This window comes from Chinchilla lanigera, unplaced genomic scaffold, assembly GCF_000276665.1.
Source record: "Chinchilla lanigera isolate Chin_1 unplaced genomic scaffold, ChiLan1.0 scaffold00018, whole genome shotgun sequence".
NCBI lineage: Eukaryota > Metazoa > Chordata > Mammalia > Rodentia > Chinchillidae > Chinchilla > Chinchilla lanigera.
In genome coordinates, this window is record NW_004955419.1 from 5,863,406 (window position 1) to 5,876,512 (window position 13,107).

At 48.1% G+C, this 13,107-nt stretch overlaps 1 protein-coding gene across 2 annotated transcripts in view; it reads right to left on the reverse strand.

Annotated features, from left to right (window-relative positions):
- The window catches only part of Morn5 (MORN repeat containing 5), a 43,701-nt gene that overhangs the window by 3,810 nt on the left and 26,784 nt on the right, over positions 1-13,107 (reverse strand). The gene's annotated exons all lie outside the window — the stretch shown is intronic.

Genomic DNA, 13,107 nt, shown 5'->3' on the forward strand with positions numbered 1-13,107 from the left:
TGGCTTTACAGTGGAGAAATCCGACCTTAGCCAGGTGTTCAAGGTTAACCTCAACATCAGTAGTTTTTTCCATAGTATGTGCCCTGGATATGTTTGCATGAAAATGGCACTTTACCTCCGTGATCTTCCTTCCTAAAAACTCATAATCCTGGTCTAATAATGAGAAAGCCATCAGACAAATTCCAGTGAAAGGACATTCTACAAAGTACCCAAGCAGTATTCTTCAACACCATCACCCCAAACAAGGAAAACCTGAACAACTGTCGCATGGAGCAAGAGCCCAAGGAGACACAAGTAAATGTAATGTGGTATGCTGGATGGGGTCCTGGAAAATAACATGGGAAAAGACTGAAGAGATCTTAATAAACTATGGCATCGTATTCATCCATGTTAATATCCAGATTAATTCATTACTTGGGTGTGGTGGTGCATGCCCATGATCCCAGCACTTGGGAGGCTGAGGCAGGAGGGTTGCCATGAGTTTGAGGCCAGCCTGGGCTAAATAATGAACTCAACATTAAATCATTAAATGTGACACACATACCACTCAGTGTAAGACATAGCAGTAGGAGAAACTGTGTGTGAGGCAGGTTGAGATTGCTGTACCAGCTTTACAAGAATTACACAACTTAGACCCAGCATGTTCCCTCACAGGTGAGATTGTTACCAGTCATCCAAACAAGTCATTCACTCCCTTTCTCTCACGGCTCCCTTGTATCACAAGTTTTGATAGCCAGGTCTCAATTCAAATGTCACCTCCTTGTGACCCTTCATCTGACTTCCTCCGAGTCACTCTGTTTTGTCTTTTATTTTCTTCATAGTATACACTACTCTCTGCAATCTTCTCCTTATACAGTGTCTCTTCAACCTAGACTATAAGCTCCAGTGAGACTAGGAGCCTTATCTTGTCCCCTCTTGTGTCCCCAGTGCTTACAGGAATGTCTGGCACATACTAGGGGCACAGTTGATACCTGTTGAGTGAAGAAATGAATCAACAAGCCCAATCCTGGGCTGGGGATTTAGCTCAGCAGCACAGCGCCTGCCTGGCAAGCACGAGGTCGTGAGTTCGATTCCGGGTACTGGAAAAAAAAAAAAAAAAACAAAAACAAGCCCAATCCTGTGGCTGTGTGCCCAGTGCTAGCAACAGAGGGGACCGAAAGCCAGTACTGAACGCTGTCAAGAGGCCCAGGCCAGGCCAGGCCTCACTCTGCTCTGTGCAGGAGGTCTGTCCAGATCCAAAGCCAGCTGGGAAATGGAGAATGGTTCCTCCAAAATCTCCCAACAGGATGGTGGCTCAGCATCTGAGCCAGGCCTGTCTGGTGAAGAACTTTTCAGTCTGCACTGTGTTGCCACATGCACCCAGATGTCTCACCTTGCAAGACAACTTGTGGCTTTCCTTTGAGTTGTGGGGCATTTCTCATGAACTGTGTTAAGCACTTCTCAGGAATGACCTCACTCCATCTTCATGACAGACCTCCGAGGCGGGGCCCCTTTATAGATGGGGAAACGAGATCCATGGAGGTATGAGGCCACTTGCCAAGGTAGTGACACAAAGCCCCAAATGTGCAGACTGCACTAATGTCACCCTCAGTGCATAAGAAACGCCAGAATTTCTCATGGGCACCCAAGAAGTAGAAGCTACAATCATCATTCTGATGGGTCTTCCCAAACTGGAGGCCCATAAGACAGCATCCTTAAGGGACTCACCACCTTCCCCCAGGACTTCTGGTTTCTGCCAGGGTGCAGGGTGCTCTAGGGCGGAGGTCTTTACACAGGATCAGCATCTTAAGGATCAAGAGCCACTGCTCAACTAATGAGTTTTGTTCAAAGCCCAGAGGCAGGCCAGGGCATGAGAGCCCAAAGAGGGCAAATAGGCAGATTGGGGTCACTGGGCACCATAAGCCAGTCTCTGCTACCTCTTGGCACACCTTTGGGCTGGGTGCACCTGATGTCACCCCCTCTACACAGGTCCCACCTGTGTGAGTGGGGCGGGGTAGGGAGTGAGAAAGGGAGGAGACCCAGAAGAACAAAGCACCTGGCCTCGGGAGGGAAAGGCTCATGGGGCTGAGGACTAAGAGGGCCTGGCTGGGTGTCAGCCCTGGGGGAGCTCGGTTCATTCTCCTCTGGTGAGTGACATGGGGTTGGCCCCACTTAGGATGAGAAGTGGAGTTTTAGAGGGGCACAATCGCTTGCCTGCTTCAGTCCATCAGGGCAGAGGGGAAAGTTCCATGTGCTTCAGCATCGGTCATGCTCAGCAAATCCAGGAGTGTGTACACACAAACAGATGAGTGTGTTTCCATCCCCGTGTTCTCACACATACATCAGCATGAATTGGTGTGTGCCTCAGGGGCCTCCGTATGTGAGGGGCTCTGTTTGAGGGTGAGCTTGAGCACTGCCTGATGCACGGGAATGCTTGCGTATGTGTGACACATGTAGCTTGCAGAGCGTGGTAGTGTGTGACTACTTGGAGTTGAGAGCGCATGCGATCACATGCAGAGGGAGGCATTACTGCCAAATGCAGAGACAGCCCAGGATTCCACCCAAATGACAGGTGAGCCCGGGCATGGAGAGGCTCTGGGGGCCAGGGGGCTCCTGACATGGGGGTCTGCCCTCTTTTCCAGGGTCCAGGCCCATCCTCAGAGGACTCTGGCTTGGATCAGTGGAGCCCAGCAAACCAGACTTCCAGCCTGTGTGCAGGTGCCACACCCTCAGTGCAAATGTAGGGCTGTGTGAGCTGGTGGGGCAGGGCCAAGGCAATGCCACCGTGAGGGCGGCAATGCCCTGGCATCTCTGTCACAACTCTTGACAAGAAAGAGGCTTTGAACTTTGCTGGCAGTGGTGGTGGCCAGAGGCCAAGGCCACAGCATCGTCAATATTGACTGAAAGGTCATTGCCCAGGCAGAGCCTGCCAGAGGCAGGTGGGAAGCCTTGGGGCTGCTCTTGCTTTTCCCTATAAAGAAGCTTTTTGGAGGCTGGGTGGAGGCTGAGGGGTGGATTAGGACAAGCAACCTCCCACCTGGGAGCCAGAGGTGCAGGCCCTAGCACCCACAAGCTTGTCAAGGCCTATTCAAACATAAGAGGCTGAGAAAGAGTGATTGACTCTAAAACATCAAAAAGAGAAGCTGCAAAACTGAAATTAAGGAATGTTATAATTAGTGCATTTAAACTTGATTAATTATTAAATTTAGAAGTCAAAACCATCTTACTACACTTGAAATCCATTTGCAGGCTCTGTTTCCTCATTGTGCCAGAATTCTCCCGTAAGCACACTCCTCTCAAGAAATCATGGTCAATTGTTAAAACCTGGTAGTCAAACAATTGACCAAGCAAGTTAGAAAGATCCCTTCAAAGTTTTCCCAGCAAAAATAATTTCTGTGTAATATGGGAGTGTGGTTACATTTTGTTTTAATGTATTGAGATGAGTGGGGTCAGGTCTCCAAGATCAAGCATAGGGTAGGATTTAGGGCTATCGCTAGGGAGGGGTGAGTCAGGGAAGCAATGGAGCTACCTTGTATGAGGAAGCGCCTCTCTGTGCCAGGGCCATGCTCTGCAGGCACACTGCATGTGTGGCCTCAAGCGCCCTCACTAACACCTCTGTGAACGTACAGTGCAGCATTGACTCAGGTGGGAACTGTGGGTGTTCTGTTTAGTGGCAAAGGGAAAAATACTCATAGTCACAGTTCTGTTTAGTGGCAAAGGGAAAAATACTCATAGTCGCAGTAGGCCTTGGAAATCTCTTAGGGAGATCCCATGCTGAAGAGGGACACCTCATTCAGTGCCACAGAGCAGGTATTCTGATGCTAGTGGGACAGAGTCCTGCTGATGAGGTGCAGATGCATAGTAGTTGGCTTGAGTTTGTGGGTGATACTAACCCTTAATTATTAGAATCACCTTTTGTGCAGCAAGATGCTCTGAGGGCAAGAAGCACCCAGGGATGGAGAGCAGATGTATGCCGAGTGGAAGGGTACAAAATCCCCAGCACTATTTATATTGCCATTCTTCTTAGCTCCCTACTTTCCCTTGTTGAGCACTAACACTTGGATTTTTGCTCACCTACTGTTGTAGTCAGGGTTCACAAGGGAAACAATTTAATACAGAACACATAATTTATAGGAGTATTTTATAGTAGTCACCCAAAAAGTCAAGTACAAAAGAGTGCAGGAAATCTATCCACACACTAACGACCCAGAGAATCCAGCTGAGGGCCTGGATCCCACAGTAATGTCTTACATGAGTCCAGCTGAAGACCTAGAGCCCATGGAAATGTCCTCCATGAGTCCAGCTGGAGGCCCAGAGCACATGACAATGTCTCATGCAAGTCTGTATCAAGGATCTGCACTGGGAAGGCCCAAAGGTTAGTAGTGGAAGCTAGAAAGTCTGTGCCATCAGGGTGAAGGATCTGTGCTGGTAAGCTGAGGGATCTGCACTGGAGCCAGGAAGCAAGGCTCCAAATAAGATCCAGAGCTCCCCTGAAAAATACCACAGCCACCTTCAGCAACAACGTGGTCATGAGCTCTTCTGGGGATGAGAACAGCCAAGTTCGTATCAGGAAAACCAGCACGACAAGCTCCTCAGGAGAATCAACAGCCCCCTTCTTCCTGTCCAGTTCTCCTTTTTATGCTGCTGGCAACAATCCTCAGCAGGGCCTCCCACACCCAGGACCACGCTGATCAGTTCAGCTGGGTGTTCCAAGCTGACCGCCACTTGTCAATCCACCACACCAACCATATTCATAATGTCTAGCTACTCTACCAAGGCAGCTCAGAGAAGCCAAGGACTTGGTCAAGGTCAGTCTGTTGTCCTGACCTCATTCACAGCCTTTGTCCTGAAGCTTTGCTTTTTGCCCATTTTCTGGCTGCATGTGGACAATGGGCCACAGGGGCCTCGTATTTGTCCAACTGGCAGATGTGAGGGGTGAATGAGGCTGGGGTCATGGGGACAGGCAGGAAGGAGGAAAGAGGAATCTAGTGTTTTATCATAGAGCAGAACTCAATGAATCCTCACAGAAATCTTGCAAAGTCACTGCTGTTGTCTCTGTTCCCCAGGGAAAGACACTGAGTTTCAGAGAAGTGAAGGCATCTGCCTAGCTCATAAGTAGGTGCAGGGCCTCAGTCAAGTCCCTGAGAAACCTTCTGGAACTCCTGTCCTCACTGTTCATTATCTGAAGGGCAGAAGCTGAACTCCCTAAGCAGCTTTCAAGGCTCCTCCAGCCCATCCTAGAGCCCTCTGCCTTTAATGCCCAACCCAGACCCACTCCTACACTCTCAGCAAAACCCAGGCTGTCCATCAGTTCTAAGGAAAGTCTCCTTGCTCCTTTTCCACCCTTCAACCTAGGTGCTCCATCTTGAGGATCTGTCTGTGCCTTTGCCCATGCTGTTCCTTCCCTTCCGTGCAGTAAAATCCACCTCCTGCCCTTTAAGGCCTCGCAGGGCCCTCCTTTCCCAGGATATCACTTCTCTGTGCTGTCAGTACATTATGAATCCAGCTCCTGGCAACAGAAACACAGGGCCACTCCTACTTTCGGGGGGAAAGAATCTCACATTTAATATTTTAAATTAACTTGAACATGAACATGATTGAGACTACCCTACTGTGTTGGTCTGTCTTCCGTATGCTTTTTGTGGTTTATGTTATTTTTATTCCTGAACTATATTTTGAGAGTAGAAGGTTCCTTAGAGTCATTTAAGCACTTAGGTGCCTGAACAGCCCCAGCTTCCGTCCAGAGAAGCCCCATCTCAGTCCTATAACTGTTTGTTTATGCATCTGGTCCTCCCAGCACTGCACTGGTTTGGAGGTTGGGATCGGATCTGGCCCACAGGTGACATCCTGGCGTTCACAGTGGTTCAGTTAAGATCTGTGTCTGAGGGAGCTCAGGCGTGTGAAGCTGGATGAGAAATGATGAGGGTGAGGGGCCACATCCAGAACAGAAGGCTCGGAGCCAGGCAAAGAGATCAGGAAACCACAGGCCTCTAGTTCAGTCTTTTTTTTTTTTTTTTTTTGGTTTTTCTCCAGTACCGGGAACCGAACTCACGACCTTGCGCTTGCGAGGCAGGCGCTTTTGCCGCTGAGCTAAATCCCCAGCCCTAGTTCAGTCTTGAAATTGGCACCAGAAGCAAGCAGGCAGAGGCCAGAGGGCAGCTCGCCACAGTGGCATCTCTCAGGAGGCCCCTGCTTTTCAACTATTTGCCCCAAGGTGCAAAATAATCATCACTGCGGTAGCTGACCAGCTGCAAACCCTTGGTACAGCCAGGCCTGTTTTCACTGTAACCTCGTATCATCTCCCTTGGTGCTCACTACAGCCTTATGATGTGTGTCTTATTCCTACTCCCATTTTTCAGATGAGGAAACTGAAGTTCAGAGAAGTTGAGAGACTAGTTCTAGGTCTTAGATGGCAAGATTTGGCTGCTCTGAATCCCAGTCATAATCTTACCTGCCTCTCTGAACCTGAGGCTGGCCAGAGCATGGGCTAAGGAAGAGAGATGGGCTCTGGCCTCGCATGCACTCTATTAAAGGAGACAAACAGACCATGCTGGTGCTGGCCTGGCCCAGGCTGACTCCAGCCAGGAAAGGGGAAGCCGCGTCTTCTGAAGGCCTCCAGGAGGCTGCTGTGGGGGCGGGGAACGCATTGTTATCAGAATCCTATGGGCACTGTGGGTGGAAGGGGGATTTCCAGGGCCTTTTGGCGCAGGGGAGAGGATGGCAATGTGGAATTCCGCAGGTCAGGGAGGGTGGCAAGCAGGGGCAAACTGCCATTCCTAGGACCGAGATCTTGATAGGAGCCTATAGATGGCTCCCAGGTGGCCAACCCTGCCCTCGAGGCAAAATTCTGTTGGTGGATACAAGTGTATTTTTCTGGGGAGAAGATCTATAGCTTTGCCTAGGCCACAGTCTCTCTCGCTGATTGAAAGCATAACCTCCAGTTTCAGAAAGACCTCGATTCAAATCCTGGTTCTTTGTTTAATAATGGTATGAACAAATTATTAAATAACCCACTCCCCAAGCCTCAGTTTCCTCATCTGCTAAATAGGGTCAATGGAATTTCCTCAAAGGACCAGGATGTGATAAGATCCTGGCACAGTGGAGGCTTCGACATTTATAACTTCCCTCCTTACCCCGTTTGCTTGCAGCAGATGCCCACGTCTGCTGGAAGGTATGTGTGAGCGGTGTGGGTACTTTATCTGGCAGTTCCAAGCGTGATATTATCCCTCCACAAAGCCTTCATTATGTGCTGCTGACAATACCACAGATAAAGCAAGGATGCCCCTGCATGCCAGCCTCCAGGTGATTATAACATTTGGGTAAATTGCCTTTTGTCTCGCTGGAGAGATGACAGGAGGGAGCTATGCAGGAGACTCCCTCGGCCATTTTGCAGAAACCGCAATCAGTGAAGAGGGGGCCTGGGTTCTTAGAAGGAGCTGTGGCCAGCAGTGGGAAACCGTAGTTTCTCCTCAGCCCTAGCACCGTCAGGCATGCGATTTCCCTCTCTGGATCTCAGGTTTCTCACCTGTCTGGAGAAGGCAGACAGGAGTCTTCATTTGTCAGTGTCAAAGACTTGTTCATTGGCCAGTTTTTGCTTGTTTGCTTTTGAGGTGCTGGGGATGAAACCTAGGACTTCACGCATGCTGGGCAAGTGCTCGACCACTGAGCTACACCACCAGGTCCCTTGGCCAGTACCTGAGTGATAAAGTGGCCAGAGAACTATCTTGGGAAAAGGAGCCACCAGTGTAATCTTACACTCTTTGGGTGTGTAATTTTTATCTTACTGGGCCCTTGTTGCTTTTTTTTTTTTTCACTAGTATTCGCTAACTCGTCACTCAGAACCAGCTCAAATGTTATTTTCAGCTTTGGGGCCAGCTGAATTCGAGATCAAATTCCAGCTCTGCCACTTACTACCTGCCGTCTTTGGGAAAGGCATGTCGCCACACTCTCTTCATCTGTAAAGTGGGAATAATGAAGAGAAGTATTTCAAGGGTTACATGAGGATTAGATGAAAAGAAAGAAAATAAGACATGTGATGTGCTTAACTGGTACTGGAACATAGCAATACTCAGTAAATTTTGGTTATCATGATTACTTGCTCACCTGAAGTAGAATATGGATACACTTGAATATCAGTAGATCAATTTCTCAACTGCTGCTTTTAATGCTGCATTGTACTCTACTGTAAAAATATACCTTATGCCATTCAACCAGTTCCCTCCTACTGGGCACTCGGGATGTTTCCAGTTTGCAACTGTTTAAACAATGCCAGAAAAAACTTGAGAGGACCAAAGTGCTCTTTCATTTCCAGGTGTTCACTCTGCAGCTGAGATGTCACCCTTTTCTAATGTCAGCTGGGGAGCAGATAAAACACCAGTATCTGGTGGCTTCTCACCCCTGCCCTGTTGGATAGATGATCTTGGAGCTGGCCAGGCAAAATGGAAAGAGGAAAACCTCAGGAGGCAGATGAGACTGAGTGTGAATTCTATTCCTGCCAAATTTCCTGGGGGAAATTCTTTAAACTCACTGAGCTTCAGTTTCCTCCTTTGTCAAATAAGGCTCACCTGAGGACTCCCTTTCTCTCCGGTGGAGTGTCTTGTGCATGGTAATGCCCCACCGCCATCATCCTCTGCATCTTCCTCTTCTTCGACCTGCTGAAGCCAGCCCTCCCCTCTCAACGACTCCAGATCACACGAGCCAGGTCACTTTTCAGACCTCAATTCACACCCTTTCTTCCCACTGTCCACTTAATGGAGTGTGCATTCAAATGAGGCTTGTGATCTTGATTTAAAATTCTGTCTGGAATCCACAGGTTCAAACGCAAAAGGGCCCTCTCTGCAAATAATCACTGGTGTGCGATATTTTTAAGAAGCCAAAGCCATTGTTTCTGATTGAAGGAAAGTTGGTGCTATTTTGAAGAGCAGCACGATGAAGCGGTGGCGTTATCTCTTTAACCATTGGGAATTATACGCTGTTTGAAAGATTTGTGAGCTCTAGGACATTTGCCAGATGTGCTTGATTCGACATTTCAGACAACAAAGGGGATAATGTTGGCGGGAATCTTGACGGCATTTCTGATGATCAGGATATTCTTTGAGGATGGTACTGAGACCTTTCGGGGAAGAATTTCAGCTTTTACATAAACTAATTTGGGATGCTCACTCTCTGTCTTCCACAAAGCAAATTTAGTTCATTGTTAGTTGTATATGTTAAAATGGTTACAAGGGTTTTTTTCTTTGAATATTAATAATGTGCCTTTCATTTGAGACACTTGCATGGGGTATCATTAATTGGGAGGAGGGAGTAAGGATTAGTGGTACAGTTATTTTGCAAATGACTCCTACTAGTAACACTGAGGCAAGCAACAGCTATGTGAAAGAGACACACACACACAGCCAACATGGCTCTGGCTTCTCCTTCCTGATAGGAATTAAAGGGATGTGTGGGAAGGGGCAGGGTTACTTAATCTGTTAATTTCTCATCCTATTAAAGTTAATTATCCCACATATCCTCAAATGCTTTCTTATTGGCTCACAGTGTATAACTGACCCTTCTTCAAACAACATAGCATCTCATTTTAGGTACTGTGGTGCTTTTGTCTTTAGAATGTAAAATGAACATTTAAGTACGTGGTAGACCAAATTGCATCCATCACAAGCCAGAAAGCCAAGCACAGGGACTGAGACTGTGATCCCACAATCCCCTTTGCTCCCGAGAATCTAGCGGCTCCCACAAGGCCCCACCTCTGAAAGGACCAAATAGTGTCCCCTGGGGACCACGCCTCTGCAAGGGATACTGCTCATAGTCAAACCCCAGCAAACTGGTTTTGGGAAGATTTGGGTTTGACTCGGACTTTGTCACTAGCTGTATAATCATGAGAAAGTTATTAACTTCTCTGAGACCGGGCACCACGAGGAAAGAGCACATGGGATAAGCTGGGAAAAGGCAAGGATCCTCCACAGTGAGCTTCTTTTTCTCAGCTTCATCTCTACAGGGTGTGAACACACAAGCGAGGCCACACGTTTTCCTTGGTGATTACAGGCAGAGACGTCATGGGTTTCTTTTGTTATATGCTGAACACAGAGATGAGGAGGACTGTGATCATGGAGAAAAGAGGAAGGGCATTCTGTTTTGGGGAATAAGTGAGAGGAGGATAAGGAACAAAAGTGCTAGATGTTTTCACCAGTGGACAGCAGCCAGCCTGGCTGGACCAGAACAAGGGGTAGGGGAAGAGACTGGAGAGTGGAAAGGGGACCTTCAGTGTCTAGCCGGGCTCCAAACTCTATACCTGAGAACCTGCAGACCCTGTGCCGCTGCAGAACTTCATTTCCCAAGCAAACTCCCCGAGGAGGCAGAGAGACGCATCCAATCACATCCATCTCCCTAGAGACTCTTTGGCTCTCAAGCACCTAGAGAAAGCTGAACAAGTCCCAGGGCCTACCTCATTTCTCTCCTCCAGCCTGAGTCAACAGTCATAATGACAACAACCACAACTACCGATCACTGAACACCTGTCCTGCTCCAGGTGCTGGGCTATGTATCTGGCATGCTTAATCCCTTGTTCCGACCCACAACTCTTCTAGTTGGGCATTTCACAGGCGAGGAAGCTGCAGTTTTGAGAGGAAAGGTTTGGTCTGTGGTCTGCTTGGTCTGTGGTCTGTGGTAGATCCTGAAATAGAGGCCAGCCACAAATATGGGTTCCAGGGCTTTCAAACACCACACACATCGTGCTGCCCCTCTGACCCCTACTAGCTCTCCAGCCCCCTGCTGGATAAAAGGTCCTAACCCAGCCTATGTTTTTGCTTTATGTTCGTTGTACTGGTTGGAATCTACAACAACTATCCATTTCACTTTTACAGCTTTATGGTCCCCACATGAGTGGGAAGACCACTGGGTTTGTAGTAAGACAGGAGTGAGTTTGAGTTCATCCATCACACCTGTGTCCTAATCCCAGGATGCACTGCATTCCCAGCTCCCTGCCTGCAAGGCAACTTTGCATGAGATCCAGAGCACATGAGCTCAGAATCTTTAAGATGGGGAACAGAAATGACAGATGCTGCTGGGAGTCAGATAGCAGGGAGGATGGGGACCTAGGCAGTGCACGCCTTACCTAGCTGCTCAAACCTAAGCAATTTCAAGCATTGGATCAACTAAAGAAAACCTTTGCACATCAGATGTAGCTCGAGAGCTACTGGGTTGAGGCCTCTCTTGGCTGTTGAGCTGCTTTGAAAACGTGGAGGTGCAGAGAAATACGATGGATTGCTTTCACTATTCAAACTAATAAGTTGTCTATTGTGTACCATGTATTGAATTTTGTATAATTAGCTGAAGAATACGAGGAACTTGCAAGCAGGTGCTTTCCCTGCTTGCATTTCCTTTCACATCTAATTAGCTCCAACTTGTGGGACCTGTGAGATGCTGTGGACACAGTGATGAATCAGACATAGTCACAAGGTCCCTGTCCTCAAGGAGTTCCTAAGTAAAGATATTTTTTCTGTTCTGTGCTGTTGGGGATGCTTGCAAAGCCACAGGGGAAGGCATCTAAGGCGGTGGAGGGTGGGAAGTGGGTCCGGGAAGGCTAGAACAATAGCCTACCAATCACTGGTCCTGACCCTTAAGCAAGTTGTGAAGTCAACTTAATGCATAACAACCAGTATTAAAAAAATAAAATGGAAAACATCATAGTACATTTCCTGTGCAACAATACACATATATATGTACACATGTGCTTGTGTGTATATGCAGTTATGATGCAAAATATTCTTTACTGTAGGCCCAAAGTTTGAGACCATACTCAAAGGGAATATGTTGCCTCATTGGATCTCCTGATTTGTTGAAGGTGTTTAAAAATATTGATGAGTGGAAGGATGGGTTGAAATTCTCCTAGCAAGCCTTGCATGTTGGCATGTTCCTTTAGTCTCAGCTATTTGGGAGGCCGATGTAGGAGGGTCTCTGAGCTTTGGAGTTTGAGGCCACCCTGGGTGCCTGGGTGACACAGTGGACCCTGGCTCAAAACAAAAAAAAATGTCACAGCGATCAAGCAAGACAGGTACCACCCGCCCCATTAAGAAAGACGTTTTCTAAAATCCAGAAAACCTGGATTTGCCAGGCATGGCTGCATTTTGCAGCACTAGGGGCCTGACACAAGTGTCTGACTGGGGAAAAGAGCCCTTGGGGATCAGGAAAGACCTGAGACAGTACCGAGAGGCCTGACGGAGAATCAAAGGTGACACGTGGGAGACTCATGCTCCAGCCCATGACCTTTATAAAATACATGACTCACCCAGGTGCATGTGTGTCATAGTGGCAGTGGCTGAGGCTGCTGTGTGTACACAGGAATGACCTTAGTCACCCACAGCAGGCCCCAAGGGCCAGCACCCATGCCTTTAGGATGCCAACAGGAAGCGCTATTTATGCGGGCAGATTGGAATCCATTGGGAGAAGGAACCTGAGGAAGACAAGGTGCACAGAAGTACAGCCCAGCCCCTCAGAGGGAGTGAGTCAGGGGTAATGACTAGGGGGCCACGAACAGAGAGTCCCTTTTAGGGGTTTTCAGGGTACTCTGAACTTGCTCCTTCCTATAATATCAAGACCAAAATACTTCTTAGCTACCTTTCTCCTCCATCACAGATTCTTAAGTTTAGAGGTACCCTAGAAATTATCCAGCCCACTCCCTCCTTTTACAGATGAACAGAAAGGGCCCAGAGAGGGAAGACACTGGCTCCGGGTCAGCCAGCAGGCAGCCTCAGAGGTGCGGCCAGGACTTGAACCCATGTCTCTTATGCCATTGCCCTGGGTTATGATCCTTTTAGGTGGCCCTCTCCCACTGTCTTACAGAAGGGTCTTACCCCCTTTGGCTGTTTCTCTATATGTAACTAGAGAAGTTTCTCTAAAGGAGAAATCAGTTATATGTATTCTGCTTTAGATCTGAAATGTCCCCCAAAAGCTCCTGTGTTGCAACAATGTTTAGAGATAGAGTTTGGGGGAGGTGATTGGATCATGGGGGCTTTGACCTTATCAATGGATTGATCTACTAATGGGTTCATAATTTGGTGGGCTATTGGGAAGTGATGGGAACTTAGGAGGTAAGTGGGACCTAGTTGAATGGAGTGAGTCCTTGAAGGTGTG